Below are 10,867 nucleotides of genomic sequence, written 5' to 3'. Positions count from 1 at the left end.
CTTTTGAGTTTTCTATTTGAGACTTCAGCTTGCCCATTAGTTTGTGGATGATATGGAGTAGCTACCCTGTGACTAACTCCATAACGAACCAGAGCAGCATAAAGCTGTTTATTGCAGAAATGAGTGCCCCCATCACTAATTAACACTCTAGGGATACCAAATCTGCTGAAGATGTGTTTCTGGAGGAATTTTAACACTGTTTTAGTGTCATTGGTGGGTGTTGCAATAGCCTCCACCCATTTGGATACATAATCCACTGCCACCAGAATATAAGTGTTTGAGTATGATGGTGGGAAGGGTCCCATGAAGTCAATGCCCCATACATCAAACAACTCAATCTCCAAGATCCCTTGCTGAGGCATGGCGTAACTGTGAGGTAGATTGCCAGATCTTTGACAACTGTCACAATTAAGTACATACACTCGGGAGTCTTTATAGAGAGTAGGCCAGTAGAAGCCACTTTGGAGGACTCTTGTGGCTGTTCGCTCACTTCCAAAATGTCCTCCATACTGTGATCCATGGAAATGCCATAGGAACTTCTGTGCTTCTTCCTTAGGCACGCATCTACGGATTACTCCGTCTGCACATCTCTTAAAGAGATATGGCTCATCCCAAAGATAGTACTTTGCATCCGTGATCAGCTTCTTTATTTGTTGTCTACTGTACTCTTTGGGTATAAATCTCACTGCCTTGTAGTTTGCAATGTCTGCGAACCATGGCACTTCCTGGATAGCAAAGAGTTGCTCATCCGGAAAGGTTTCAGAGATCTCAGTGAGAGGGAGGGACGCCCCTTCCACTGGTTCTATTCGGGACAGGTGATCTGCTACTTGATTCTCTGTTCCTTTTCTGTCTCTTATTTCTATATCAAACTCCTGCAGAAGCAGCACCCATCTTATGAGTCTGGGTTTTGAATCCTGCTTTGTGAGTAGATATTTAAGAGCAGCATGATCTGTATACACAATCACTTTTGATCCTACTAAATAGGATCTGAATTTGTCAATGGCGTAAACCACTGCAAGTAGCTCTTTTTCTGTGGTTGTGTAATTTTTCTGTGCATCATTTAAAACACGGCTAGCATAGTAAATGACGTGCAGAAGCTTGTCATGCCTTTGTCCCAACACTGCACCAATGGCATGGTCACTGGCATCACACATTAATTCAAATGGTAATGCCCAGTCTGGTGCAGAGATGATTGGTGCTGAGACCAATTTAGCTTTCAGGGTCTCAAATGCTTGCAGACACTCTTTATCAAAGATAAATGGCGTGTCAGCAGCTAGCAGGTTGCTCAAAGGTTTGGCGATTTTTGAGAAATCTTTTATAAACCTCCTGTAGAATCCTGCATGCCTGGTGCGCGAAATTGTGATCACTACAACTTCACACAACTAACCAGCAAGTGCACTGGGTCGTCCAAGTAATACCTTACGTGAGTAAGGGTCGATTCCACGGAGATTGTTGGTATGAAGCAAGCTATGGTCACCTTGTAAATCTCAGTCAGGCAGACTCAAATGGGTATAGATGATGAATAAAACAGAAAAGGTAAAGATAGTGATACTTATGTAATTCATTGGTAGGAACTTCAGATAAGCGTATGAAGATGCCTTCCCTTCCGTCTCTCTGCTTTCCTACTGTCTTCATCCAATCCTTCTTACTCCTTTCCATGGCAAGCTCGCGTAGGGTTTCACCGTTGTCAATGGCTACCTCCCATCCTCTCATTGGAAATACGTTCCTGATGCTCTGTCACAGCATAGGCTATCCATCTGTCGGTTCTCAATCAGGCCGGAATAGAATCCAGTGATTCTTTTGCGTCTGTCACTAACGCCCCGCCCTCAGGAGTTTGAAGCACGTCACAGTCATTCAATCATTGAATCCTACTCAGAATACCACAGACAAGGTTTAGACCTTCCGGATTCTCTTGAATGCCGCCATCAGGTCCTGCCTATACCACGAAGATTCCGATTAAAGAATCCAAGAGATATTCACTAAGCCTCAGATGCTTGTAGAACAAGAGTGGTTGTCAGTCACTTTGTTCATGAGTGAGAATGGTGATGGGCGTCAATCATCACCTTCATCATGTTGAAGAACAAGTGATATTTTGGACAAAGAACAAGCGGAATTGAATAGAAGAACAATAGTAATTGCATTAATACTCGAGGTACAGCAGAGCTCCACACCTTAATCTATGGTGTGTAGAAACTCCACCGTTGAAAATACATAAGTGATAGTGTGATCATTGGTTTCGGCCCCAGAGAGGGAACCAGAAGAACCAAGATGAAAATACAATAGTAAAAGGTCCTACTTATAGAGAACTAGTAGCCTAAGGTGTACAAAGATGAGTAAATGACATAAAAATCCACTTCCGGGCCCACTTGGTGTGTGCTTGGGCTGAGCAATGAAGCATTTTTCGTGTAGAGACTCTTCTTGGCGTTTAACTCCCATTTTGGTGCCAGTTTGGGCGTTTAACTCCCATTCTTGTGCCAGTTTGGGCGTTTAACGCTGGGAATTCTGAGGGTGACTTTGAACGCCGGTTTGGGCCATCAAATCTTGGGCAAAGTATGGACTATCATATATTGCTGGAAAGCCCAGGATGTCTACTTTCTAACGCCGTTGAGAGCGCGCCAATTGGGCTTCTGTAGCTCCAGAAAATCCACTTCGAGTGCAGGGAGGTCAGAATCCAACAGCATCTGCAGTCCTTTTGAGTCTCTGGATCAGATTTTTGCTCAGGTCCCTCAATTTCAGCCAGAAAATACCTGAAATCACAGAAAAACACACAAACTCATAGTAAAGTCCAGAAAAGTGAATTTTAACTAAAAACTAATAAAAATATAATAAAAACTCAACTAAAACTACCAAAAACATACTAAAAACAATGCCAAAAAGCATACAAATTATCCGCTCATCAATGCCCCAGAAAACTTCTGATTGCCTTAACATTGGTGGGTGGTGGTAATTTTTCAATTACTTCAACTTTAGCTTGATCCACCTCTATTCCCTTGTTCGAGATTTTGTGCCCAAGGACAATTCCTTCAGTCACCATAAAGTGACATTTTTCCCAGTTTAAAACCAGGTTGGTCTCTTGGCATCTCTTTAGAACAAGTGCTAAATGGTTAAGGCAGGAGCTGAATGAGTCTCCAAACACTGAAAAGTCATCCATGAAGACTTCCAGGAATTTTTCCACCATATCAGAGAAAATTGAGAGCATACACCTCTGAAAGGTTGCAGGTGCATTGCACAGACCAAATGGCATCCTTCTGTATGCAAATACTCCAGATGGACATGTGAATGCCATTTTCTCCTGATCCTGGGGATCTACTGCAATTTGATTATAACCTGAATATCCATCCAGGAAGCAGTAGTATTCATGACCTGCTAGTCTTTCTAGCATCTGGTCTATGAATGGTAAAGGAAAATGATCCTTTCTGGTAGCTGTATTGAGCCTTCTGTAATCAATACACATACGCCACCCAGTAACTATTCTTGTAGGAACCAGTTCATTTTTTTCATTATAAACCACTGTCATGCCACCTTTCTTAGGGACGACTTGGACAGGGCTCACCCAGGGGCTGTCAGAAATAGGATAAATAATCCCAGCCTCTAGTAATTTAGTGACCTCTTTCTGCACTACTTCCTTCATGGCTGGGTTCAGCCGCCTTTGTGGTTGAACCACTGGCTTGGCGTCACCCTCCAATAAGATCTTGTGCATGCATCTAGCTGGGCTAATACCCTTAAGATCACTGATGGACCACCCAAGAGCTGTCTTGTGTGTCCTTAGCACTTGAATTAGTGCTTCCTCTTCCTGTGGCTCTAAGGTAGAGCTTATGATTACAGGAAAGGTATCACCTTCTCCTAAGAATGCATATGTTAGGGAAGGTGGTAATGGTTTGAGCTCGGGTTTAGGAGGTTTCTCCTCTTCTTGAGGGATTTTCAGAGGTTCTACTATTTTCTCTGACTCTTCCAGATCAAGCTGAACGTCTTTAAAGATGTCCTCTAGCTCTGATTCGAGACTCTCAGCCATATTGACCTCTCTTACCAGAGAGTCAATAATATCAACACTCATGCAGTCATTTGGGGTGTCTGGATGTTGCATGGCTTTGACAACATTCAACTTGAACTCCTCCTCATTGACTCTCAAGGTTACTTCCCCTTTTTGAACGTCAATGAGGGTTCGGCCTGTTGCTAGGAAAGGTCTTCCTAGAATGAGAGTTGCACTCTTGTGCTCCTCCATTTCCAGCACCACAAAGTCAGTAGGAAAGGCAAATGGCCCAACCTTGACAATCATGTCCTCAATCACACCTGATGGGTATTTAATGGAGCCATCAACAAGTTGAAGACATATCCTGGTTGGTTTGATTTCTTTAGTTAAACCAAGCTTTCTGATAGTAGATGCAGGTATTAGGTTGATACTTGCCCCAAGATCACATAAAGCTTGCTTGGTGCAAGTGCCCTCTAATGTGCATGGTATCATAAAGCTCCCAGGATCTTTAAGCTTCTCAGGTAAGCTTTTCAGAATGACTGCACTGCATTCTTCAGTGAGGTAAACTTTTTCAGTTTCCCTCCAATCCTTCTTATGACTTAAGATCTCTTTCATGAACTTAGCATAAGAGGGTATTTGCTCAAGTGCTTCTGCAAACGGAATCTTTATTTCAAGAGTCCTGAGATAGTCTGCAAAGCGGCAAATTGCTTATCCTGTTCCGCTTGGCGGAGTTTTTGAGGATAAGGCATTTTGGCTTTGTATTCCTCAACCTTAGTTGCTGCAGGTTTATTACCTACAGAAGTGGGTTGGGAAGCCTTTTTAGAAGGGTTGTTATCAGCACTTGTATGTGACTGATTCCCCACTGGCATTTGAATGCCAGTGGTGGGAGCTGGAGTGGCGTTAGACGCCACTTCCTTGTTTGTTACTGGCGTTTGAACGCCAAAACCATGCTCCCTTTGGGCGTTCAACGCCGGATTCATGCTTGTTTCTGGCGTTGAATGCCAGGAATGAGCATGGTCTGGGCGTTCAGCGCCAGCTTTATTCCTTTCTGGGCTCTGACTGTCCTCAGAGGGATTTTGAGTATCCACCTGTTCATTTCTTGGTTTCCTGCTGCTTTGAAGTGAGGTATTTAATGTTTTCCCACTTCTTAATTGAACTGCTTGGCATTCTTCTGTTATTTGTTTTGACAGTTGCTTTTCTGTCTGCTTTAATTGTACTTCCATGTTCCTGTTAGCCATTCTTGTTTCCTGTAATATTTCCTTGAATTCGGCTAGCTGCTGAGTTAGAAAGTCTAATTGCTGATTGAATTCATTAGCCTGATCCACCGGACTGAGTTCAGCAGTTACTGTCTTAGCTTCTCCTTTCATGGAAGATTCACTGCTTAAGTACAGATGTTGATTTCTGGCAACTGTATCAATAAGCTCTTGAGCCTCTTCAATTGTTTTTCTCATATGTATAGATCCACCAGCTGAGTGGTCCAGAGAAATCTGAGCTTTTTCTGTAAGCCCATAGTAGAAGATGTCTAATTGCACCCATTCTGAAAACATTTCAGAGGGGCATTTTCTTAGCATCTCTCTGTATCTCTCCCAGGCATCATAAAGAGATTCATTATCCCCTTGTTTGAAGCCTTGGATGCTTAGCCTTAGCTGTGTCATCCGTTTTGGAGGGAAATAGTGATTCAGAAATTTTTCTGACAGCTGCTTCCATGTTTTTATGCTGTTCTTAGGCTGGTTATTTAACCACCTCTTAGCTTGATCTCTTACAGCAAATGGAAACAGTAATAATCTGTAGACATCCTGATCCACTTCCTTATCATGTACTGTGTCAGCAATTTGCAAAAATTGTGCCAGAAACTCTGTAGGTTCTTCATGTGGAAGACCAGAATACTGACAGTTTTGCTGCACCATGATAATGAGCTGAGGATTCAACTCAAAGCTACTAACTCCAATGGAGGGTATACAGATACTACTCCCATATGAAGCAGTAGTGGGGTTAGCATATGACCCCAGAGTCCTCTTGGATTGTTCATTCCCACTTAGTTCCATGTTGGAATAAAAGAGATGGTATATATGTTGATATTATTTATTTTATAAAAATTAATTTTTATAAAATAAAATAAAAACGAAATAAATAAAAGAGAGTGGAAATATTTTGAAATTGAAAATTGAATTTTTATATAAAATTTTCGAAAAATGTAGTTCAAAATTAGTTAGAAAATAAAAATTTTTTTTTTGAATTTTGAATTTTATGATGAAAGAGAAAAACACACAAAAGACACAAGACTTAAAATTTTTGGATCTAATGTTCCTTATTTTCGAAAATTTTTGGAGGGAAAACACCAAGGAACACCAAACTTAAAAATTTTAAGATCAAGACACAAGAAAAACTCAAGAACACTTTGAAGATTCACAAGAACACCAAGAACAAAAGAAAGAACACCAAACTTAAAATTTTTAGAAAGTCAAAATAAATTTTCGAAATTTATGAAAAGATTAACAAGAAAACACCAAACTTAAAGTTTGGCACAAGATTAAATCAAAGAAAAATTATTTTTGAAAAAGATTTTCAAAAGTATTGGTGCTCCCTTATCAAGAATATAAACCAAAATTCTAGCCAAATGGGCAGAAAAGGTAACAATTGTTCTGAATGGGTATATTCCTTTTAGAAGACTAATGCTTTGGATTAGTATAAGAAAAACAAGAAAAAACACAGAACAAGAAAAATTAAAGATCAATCAAGAAAAATACACAAGAACAACTTGAAGATCAATGAAGAATAAAGAACACAAGTCGAAAATTTAAAAAAAAAATTATAAAAGATGCAATTGACACCAAACTTAGAACAAGACACTAGACTCACGAAAAATTAACAATTAATTAAGAAAAATAATTTTTTTTTTTGAAAAGAAATTTTTTTGAAAAGAAACTATCCTATCAAAATTTGATGACTCTATAACAACAAAAATAAATTATTCCTAATCTAAGAAATAAAATAAGCCTTCAATTGTTCAAACTCAACAATCTCCGGCAACGGCGCCAAAAACTTGGTGCACGAATTTGTAATTCGCACAACTAACCAGCAAGTGCACTGGGTCATCCAAGTAATACCTTACGTGAGTAAGGGTCGATCCCACAGAGATTATTGCTTTGAAGCAAGCTATATTTATTTTATTAAGCTTAGTCAGGAGGCCAATAGGATTTTAGTGAAATTACTAGATTTGATTATAAAAATAAAAGAGAATAATAGCGTTACTTGTTATGCAGTAATGAGAAATATGTTGGAGTTTTGGAGATGCTTTGTCCTTCGAACTTCAACTCTTCCTTAAAATCCTTCAACACACGAAAAGTCCCTTCCATGGCAAGCTCTATGTAGGGTGTCACCGTTGTCAATGGCTACCTCCCATCCTCTCAGTGAAAATGTTCCTATGCTCTGTCACAGCACGGCTAATCATCTGTCGGTTCTCAATCAGGTTGGAATAGAATCCATTGATTCTTTTGCGTCTGTCACTAACGCCAGCCTTCAGGAGTTTGAAGCTCGTCACAGTCATTTAATCCCAGAATCCTACTCGGAATGCCACAGACAAGGTTTAGACCTTCCGGATTCTCATGAATGCCGCCATCAATCCGGCTTATACCACGAAGATTCTGCGTAATGAATCTAAGAGATACTCATTCAGTCTGATGTAGAACGGAGGTGATTGTCAGGCACACGTTCATGGTTGGGGAAGATGATGAGTGTCACGGATCATCACCTTCTCCATAATTAAGCGCAAATGAACATCTTAGATAAGAACAAGCGTGTTTGAATGGAAAATAACGGAATTGTATTAATTCATCGAGACGCTGCAGAGCTCCTCACCCCCAACAATGGAGTTTAGAGACTCATGCCGTCAAAAAGTATGTAATTCAGATCTGAAAATGTCATGAGGTACAAGATAATTCTCTAAAAGTTGTTTAAATAGTAAACTAGTAACCTAGGTTTACAGAAAATGAGTAAACTAAGATAATTGGTGCAGAAATCCACTTCTGGGGCCCACTTGGTGTGTGCTGGGGCTGAGACTAAAGCTATCCACGAGTAGAGGCCTTTCTTGGAGTTAAACTCCAAGTTATGACGTGTTTTGGGCGTTCAACTCCGGATCGTGACGTTTTTCTGGCGTTTAACTCCAGACAGCAACATGTACTTGGCGTTCAACGCCAAGTTACGTCATCTATTCTCGTGCAAAGTATGGACTATTATATATTGCTGGAAAGCCCTGGATGTCGACTTTCCAACGCCGTTGAGAGCGCGCCAATTGGACTCCTGTAGCTCCAGAAAATCCATTTCGAGTGCAGGGAGGTCAGGATCCAACAGCATCAGCAGTCCTTTTTCAGCCTAACTCAGATTTTTGCTCAGCTCCCTCAATTTCAGCCAGAAAATACCTGAAATCACAGAAAAATACACACACTCATAGTAAAGTCCAGAAATATGATTTTTGCTTAAAAACTAATAAAATTCTATTAAAAACTAATTAAAACATACTAAAATCTACATGAAATTACCCCCAAAAAGCGTATAAAATATCCGCTCATCAATCCTGCATGTCCAAGAAAAGAGCGGACTTCCCTCTCAGAGGAGGGGTAAGGTAAACTAGATATGACATTTATTTTTGCCGGATCTACGGAGATGCCTTCTTTTGAGACTATGTGTCCCAAAACAATGCCTTGTTTGACCATGAAATGACATTTTTCAAAATTTAAGACAAGGTTTGTATTGGTGCATCTCTCTAAGACTTTTTCAAGGTTACCTAAGCAATGCTCAAATGAATCACCGTACACACTAAAGTCATCCATGAAAACTTCCATGCATTGCTCTAGAAAGTCCGCAAATAAGCTCATCATGCATCTTTGAAACGTTGCCGGTGCATTGCATAGGCCAAACGGCATACACTTGTAAGCATACGTTCCAAAGGGGCAAGTAAATGTGTTTTTTTCTTGGTCCTCTAGTGGCTTCAATTCCATCTTTTTATCATTCTTTGAAGTTTGAGTTTCCGGATGGTTTGTATGGTGTGTGGTGTTTAGTTTGCTTGGACCTTCATTTGCTTCTTCAACCATGTACTTCTCATCTAACTTTGCAAGGTGCACTTCGGCAACCATGTTGTCAATTGGGTCACACCGAAATAGAGAGTGATTCTCCGGTGGATGCTTCATTGCTTCTTCTAGGCTAAAACTTACAATTCTCCCATCTAGTTCAAATGAGTAGGCATCTAGCTTAAATCTAGAAGTTCTCAAAAATGGTCTTCCAAGTAGGATAGATGATGCTCTCTCGGTCTCGCTTGATGGCATTTCAAGGACATAGAAGTCAATCGGAAACACCAACCCTTTGATATTCACCAATACGTCTTCCGCAACACCTGTCACGGTTATTATGCTTTTATCCGCTAGGACAAATCTTGCCGTCGACCTTTTTAGTGGTGGCAACTTCAATACCCGGTAGACGGAGAGCGGCATGATGCTAACACATGCTCCGAGGTCACACATACAATCTATAAATTGAACTCCATTAACGGTGCAAGTGACCATACAAGGGCCCGGATCATCACACTTCTCGGGCAATGCTCCCATTAAAGTGGAAATAGAACTCCCCAATGGGATGGTTTCCAATTCAAGAATTCTATCCTTGTTCATGCATAGATCTTTAAGGAATTTCGCATATCTAGGAACTTGATGGATAGCATCAAAGAGGGGGATGGTTACCTCAACTTTCTTGAACATTTCTACCATTTTGGGGTCGAGTTCTATGCGCTTTCTAGCTTTCTTTGCAAGTGTTGTAAATGGGAGGGGTTGAGCAATTTCTTCTTCCAATGTTCTCTTAGCCTTGGGGGTCTCCTTTGTTGGTTGGGCTTCATCCTCAACTATGACTTGTGGTGTTTCCTCTTCCACTACCTCTTCTATATCTATTCTCTTCTCCTCTTGGGTGGTTATGATGGGATTTGGGTCCTTTGCTTCCTTCTCTTTTAGTTGTGTTTCGAATCTAAGGGTGATGGCATTGATGCCCCCCTTAGGATTTGGTTGAGGTTGAGAGGGAATGACGCTTTGGATTGGGGGTTGAGAAGTGGGATTTGATGGTGTATCCATGCGTGCAAGAAGAGCTTGTAGTGTAGAGGTGAGGCCGGTGAGACCGGAAGCAAGTGTGTTTTGTAGTTCCTTTTGGCCTTGGATAATGGTCCAGAGTGTTTCTTCTTGGTTGGAGGGGGTGGTTGCATATGTGAGTTGAGGAGTTTGTGATTGGTTGGGTGGTGGTCTTTGATGTGGTGGTTGGTATGTTTGGTAGTTTCTTTGTAGGTTTTGTTGGTTGTATGGTTGATTTTGTGAGTTGTATGGTCGGTTTTGTGAGAAATTTTGTGAGTTGATGCTCCATCTTTGACCTCCTCCATTGTTGTTGTTGTCCCTATTCCCTTGTTGATGATTGTCTCTCCAATTTTGATTATGGTATCCACTCCCTTGATTGTAGCTTCCTCCTTGATAAGGGTGCCCTTGGTTAGGATTACCGCCTTGGTAGTACCCTTGATTTGGGCGGTCATAGAAATTATGGGTAGCCGCCAAGGTGTTATCTTCTTGAAGGCTCGGGCACTCGTCCGTGTAGTGGGAGTAGCAAGAACAAATGCCACACACTTTTTGAGGGACCAATTGTTGGTTGTGTTGTTGAGGTGGTGGAGAGTGTTGTTGGTATGATTGAGGTTGTTGTGGTTGTTGTTGGTTCAATTGGAGTTGCCTCAAGATGGATGTCATCTTGCTCAAGGATTGAGTTAGAGTGGTGGTTTCACTAATAGTTGATACCTCATTCACGGTCCTTGGGCTGTTGACTCTTCGTCTCATATGTTGATTGGATTCGGCTAAGTCAATGATAAGTTGCCATGCC

This window comes from Arachis stenosperma, chromosome 5 (genome assembly GCF_014773155.1).
Source record: "Arachis stenosperma cultivar V10309 chromosome 5, arast.V10309.gnm1.PFL2, whole genome shotgun sequence".
In the NCBI taxonomy this organism is placed as follows: Eukaryota; Viridiplantae; Streptophyta; class Magnoliopsida; order Fabales; family Fabaceae; genus Arachis; species Arachis stenosperma.
Note: the sequence above shows the minus strand (reverse complement) of the source record.